Genomic DNA, 5,604 nt, shown 5'->3' on the forward strand with positions numbered 1-5,604 from the left:
ATGTTCTATTCCTGTGACACAACTTTAAATTTAAGAGTTAAACAAAGAAGCTTTAAAGGGCTGAACAAGCCTGCATGCCCAGTTCATGCTGCCATTTTTAATGCTACTCTCTTTTTCTAAGTGCACACAGTTACTGCAACAGTACATTTGGCCTGCTGGGAAACCAGAGTGGACGTCTGGCCTTGTTAAAAAGAAGCAACCATGCCCTCCTAGTCCAGGCAGTCATCCCATAGATACTCATGAAGGAGGCAGGGTCCTCCTGGTCAGACTGGTTTCCTTTTGTCTGTTTTTGTTGAGTGTAGTCAAAGAAGGACTACACATCCAGAGGACGCTTACTGATCTGAGTGTGTCAACATCATAGATCACCACTCCATCCACTTCAAAAGAACCTAAAAAGGGGAAAATAAATAAATCATTTTAGAATTCAGAAAACAGTCCAGTTTTATTACCAATATCTTAAAGTTCAATGTAACTACTGACCTGGTATTTCATCAAGGTTCTTCATCGTCACATGAAGTCCATCACACATCAGCAGAGTGCTAAAAAAAGAAAAAATAGGATCAGAAGATCTCAAATACACCTGCAGATGTTTAGCATCTAATTTCAAACATTTCAGTTTTAATGATAGTTGACAGTTTCCAACTTTACCTTCTTTGCTAAAAATAAGAAACTGCACAGCTTATTGCAGGTAACTGATTTGTTTTGTTGCAGGGACAACTTTTCACGTCTAGAGCTGCTGCTGCAGGTTAAGCCTCTTCTCAATGCCGTCGGTCATACACCAACAATAATCATGTTTCATTTACGATTCTAGCTTTGCACAATCATGAAAAAGAGACAACAGTGTTAAAGCCCTAGCTGTCAGCAGTAATGAGAGCCCATGTATGGCTAACTTGGTTTGTACACATGTTTAAAACCTTCACAGAGGAAGCAAACTGACCCTTATAGTCAGATTCTCCTCAGGCACTCTCAGTCTCTCAGCTGCACCTCCACATGATTTACTATTCAGTCAATCTGGAGATATGACCCATAACCAAACTGTTCTGTCATCTGTGTTAACTCTACATTAAGGTTAGACCGGCGTTACTCAACCCCGCTGAACCAAAGAGCCAAATTATTAAAAATACGTTTGCAAGAGCCACAATCTAAAAGGTGAAAAGTGGCAATTAAAATAAGTTAAAGGTGGCAAAAGTGGTCAAAAAGCAGCAAACACTGGGAGAAAAGTGGCAGAAAGATCAGAATGTGGCAAAAATGGGTGGGAAGTGACCAAAAAATGAGATAAAGGTGGGAAAAATGATCAAAGTGGCAAAAATCTGAAAAAGATGTGGAACAATGGGCAAAAATCAGTAAATAGGTGAAAAAAAAGAGCAAAACGCATTGAAGAGTGGCAAAACGGGAAATAGGTGGCATTTAATTGCAAAAGGCAGCTTAAATGGGCAAAAAGGGGCTAAAAAGTGGCAAAAAATGCAAAAAGCTGGATAAAAATGTCACACAAAGAAGTGGCTCAAATGGGAATAATGTTTCAAATCAAGAAAAAAGGTCCCCATGTGGCTCCAGAGCCACAGGTTGAGTATCACTGTAGTCTTCAGTCATCATGGAGATATGAGCCATAACCAAACCGTTCTGATGTCATCTGTGTTAACTCTACATTTAGGTCAGACAGATATGAAGGAATCAAAAATACTGAGTTTGTTTGATATTTCACCAACCTCACTCACATGCACCATAAGGGTCAAAATATTAGGAACACCTCTTTCAACAAAGGAAACAGTAATCTCTGTAAAGGAATCATCTCTGACAGAGTCGACATTTACAAAGTCAAACGTACTGAAGTAGAGCTCGTGGTAGAGATATCTGTGTGTAGACGTGTCTAATGAAGTGGTCAGTGTGTGGATTTAGAAATGAGTCATTTATCATTATCTGTAATAGACAAGCAGATAAGATCAGAAAAGTCACTGGTAGACCAGAAATGCACCGCTCTAAACATGCATGAAGTCATATCCAGTCAATTCTGACCAGAAACACCCCCAGCATGCAACTCGGTCAGTTTCTAGCAGATCCATTTCCTGGTTGAAACCAGACTCAAAAACTGGCAGAAGCTTGTTATTCTGTTTTTGGCAGGAAAAAAACAAACAAACAGAAAAACGACCAGTTTTGTTTTGTTTTTTTTTGTTTCTTCATTTTGGTCACAAAAACAAAAAACCTCAAGAAAGGAGTCCAATGTTTTATTCAAATTTGTTATTTTGTTTCCTTCATTTAATAAAATGCTTGAGGAAAAGGAAGTCATGTGACCTGTTGTGAAGGTCATTTGTGTTGCTGTCTTACGTCATTTATGTTAAAAAAAACCAGAACGAGCATTTCTGATTTTTGAGTCTGGTTTCAACAGGAAATAGATCGGTCAGAGATGACACTGACCCAGCTGCCTGAGTGTAATATTACTGCATCTCTACAAACATGCTCAAGTTTTAGTCAGCCAGTTTTAACCCAGGTTATCCTAACTTTAGACCGCCAGCATAAACAGATAGTGTGATTGCTGTGATTCAGACAGGCGGGTTGAACTGAAACAGGAAACTCATGATTTACTGTTAATTTAACAATCCATTCATAAAAACTGTTCTTTAAACAAATGTGATGCTCAGCTGAGCTGCTCTGGGCTGTAGTTCACTCTGCTGTAAGGTAAATATGGAACAAAAGGAGTCAGCGCCCTCTACTGGATAACTCATAAAACACTGACAGATGTTTAGTTGGTTAAAGTTCAACCTGCAGGTTAGATTTGGCTGCTCCTGAAGACGCTATCTGAACCTTTGTAGCAGGAGAAGAGCCGTGTGGTCTGATTTACCCATGTTTCAAAGAGAGTTTTACAATATCTCAGTTATTTACAGCTGGGCATGGCCAACTATCTCAGGCCAGACTTGGTTTTAATTACAAGTTAACTCTAGGAGGGATAGAAGCAGCTGCACATCAAGGATTACACCATTTACCAAGCAGACAACGTCACAGCTTAAACAGAGCTCATACACAGTGTGAAAGTCAGTCCCAGCTCTTACCATCATTGGTTCTGTGGTCCGGTGCCTGTATGTGGGCGAGGAGGGGGATGTTTCCAGGACCTCAGCTTGGACAAAGGCCTCTCCGCCATCCTTGGCGTCTCTTCCTCCTCTGAGATGAAGGAGTTGGGAAGTTCAGGGCTCCAGTTCTGGAACTCCAGGAAAGCATTTAGGGATGATTCCCAAAAAGTGTCACTGATGAGAAGGAATGCAGCGCTGCAGGAACTCTGGACAGCATGAATGCATGTCAGCGTGGTCTTGGAAGCCACTTCTTATCAAGGTTGTTGCTTTTCCTCATTCATGTGTTCACAGGTCTAAAAGGGCAGTCTCCTCTCTGTGTCAATGGTCTGAACTCTGAAAAACACAACACAACTGATTCAGTCATCTCTGACTAGAACAGGAAAGGACTGCTGATGCACATGGAACCTTTATTTTGTTTCCTCCTAGTATAAAGAAAAGGTACATTTCTCTAATTCAGGTGCTCATTTTTATAAATCAGTCCCAACAACACAAAATAAAACAGAAATAAAATCTGCATAACTTTTTCATGTAATAGAAAACTGCTGTTTATTCTGCTCTCACCTTGGAGTGCAGATGGTCATCACTTCTCTGCAACAAGACAACAGAGGTTCACTCTGACCACCATGGTGGTGTCCATCCTGCAGAAGAGGGTACAGCGCTGTTAACCTTCCATTCACACTAGACTGCTGTACGGATCAGCCTGGAGCTACATCAGTACACAATCTGAACCCTAACGTAGCATCTATTTATGTTTTCTAGGCTCTGTGATTGGTTGATTCAGCCGTTCAAACAAAGAAACAGACTGTGGACTCCTGCACAACACCATCTGCAAACATCAGTCACTAATACAGCCATACTCAACCTGTGGCTCTTTAATGTCTTATTTTAAATATTATTCCCCAAAAAAACTTAAAGGCAATTTTTTTTGCTCTTTTTCACCATTTTTTGCCACTTTTCTCCCATCAGAGCTACCTTTTGCCATAATATACTACTTGTTTCCTGTTTTTTGCCCAGCTTTGCTAATCTTGACAGCTTTTTGCCCATTTGTCAATTTTTACTCATTTTTTGCTGTTTTTGCCACTTTTGAGCCATTTTTTCCACCTGTAACTCATATTTTTGTCACTTCTCACCCATTTTTGCTTTTTTCTGACCCCGTTTCCACTTTCCACCCCACTTTCACCCCTTCTTGCTGCTTGTTGACCGTTTTTGCCTCCTTGAATTTACGTGTAAAGCTACTTAAGCTGTTTTTGCCACTTTTCATTACTTAGACTGTGGCTCTTGCAAAGGTATTTTTCAACTGTTTGGCTCTTTGGCTGAGTAACGCTGCACTAATATAAACACATTCTACCTGAAGTTCAGGTACTTGGACATCTTTAGCCCTCATGTGTTAGTGAGGCTGTCATCAGTCCTGGTCCCTGCAGGGTGATGATGCTCATCCCAGCAACATGGAGGAGGTCCAAAGGCCCTAAAATAAAAAAAAAGCATATTTGCATGCTAAATATCAGCCCCAACCAGAAAAATACAGATAAATAAGATCTGCATAAGTTTGTATGTGACTGATAGAAAAATGCTCTTTATTCTGCTCTCACCTTGGAGTGCAGATGGTCATCACTTCTCTGCAACAAGACAACAGAGGTTCACTCTGACCACCATGGTGATGTCCATCCTGCAGAAGCAACAACAATCATTACCTTCAATAAATAAATGAACTATCAGGGATGAACGTAGATGCTTCAGTGTTAGTGAACTACACATACATGTTTTATTCCTACACTAGAACTTCAATGAAGACAGAACATGTTTTAGCATAGCGAGCTAGCACAGGCTAACCGCCATTAGCATTTAGCACCCACCTGTCCAACAGAGAACAGCCCAGCTCTGGGTCACTCTCCCGCCAAAGACTCCCAGAACCGGAACAGCTCTTCATCAGCGGCTCCTCATGGACTCAGGAGCTAAAGACAGCTTAGCCTGGGCTCCTCATGGACTCAGGAGCTAAAGACAGCTTAGCCTGGGCTCCTCATGGACTCAGGAGCTAAAGACAGCTTAGCCTGGGCTCCTCATGGACTCAGGAGCTAAAGACAGCTTAGCCTGGGCTCCTCATGGACTCAGGAGCTAAAGACAGCTTAGCCGGGGCTCCTCATGGACTCAGGAGCTAAAGACAGCTTAGCCGGGGCTCCTCATGGACTCAGGAGCTAAAGACAGCTTAGCCGGGGCTCCTCATGGACTCAGGAGCTAAAGACAGCTTAGCTGCGGTTCTGGCAGTGACAGAGTTCATATCTGCTCATTCAGCTCTCTCACAGGTGGATCCGCCATGGCTGCCTCAAACACGCTGCCCTGAGTTAGCAGCGGTTTAAATACATACCGCCCCCTACCGTTCTCCACGTGAAGCTGTGACGTCACTCCGCTGCCCCTCCTTTTACCTCCGCCAAGGAGGTCACGTGATCGGCAGGGTTTGTCAGTTTGTCAGCAACATAACTCAAAAAGTTCTGGACGGATTCTGATGAAATGTCCAGGAAATGTCAGGAATGGCAGAAGGAAGAAC

The 5,604-nt window shown here is 42.1% G+C and overlaps 1 long non-coding RNA gene across 1 annotated transcript; it reads right to left on the reverse strand.

Moving 5' to 3' along the window:
• On the reverse strand, positions 1 to 3,326 carry LOC121524557. The gene is made up of 3 exons (XR_005993131.1): positions 3,045 to 3,326; positions 481 to 539; positions 1 to 389 (listed from the first exon to the last, which is right to left on the reverse strand). It is a non-coding gene; the product is annotated as an uncharacterized LOC121524557 (long non-coding RNA).
• Positions 3,327 to 5,604: the final 2,278 nt, after the last annotated feature.

The sequence above is a fragment of the Cheilinus undulatus genome, linkage group 16, assembly GCF_018320785.1.
Source record: "Cheilinus undulatus linkage group 16, ASM1832078v1, whole genome shotgun sequence".
NCBI classification, from domain to species: domain Eukaryota; kingdom Metazoa; phylum Chordata; class Actinopteri; order Labriformes; family Labridae; genus Cheilinus; species Cheilinus undulatus.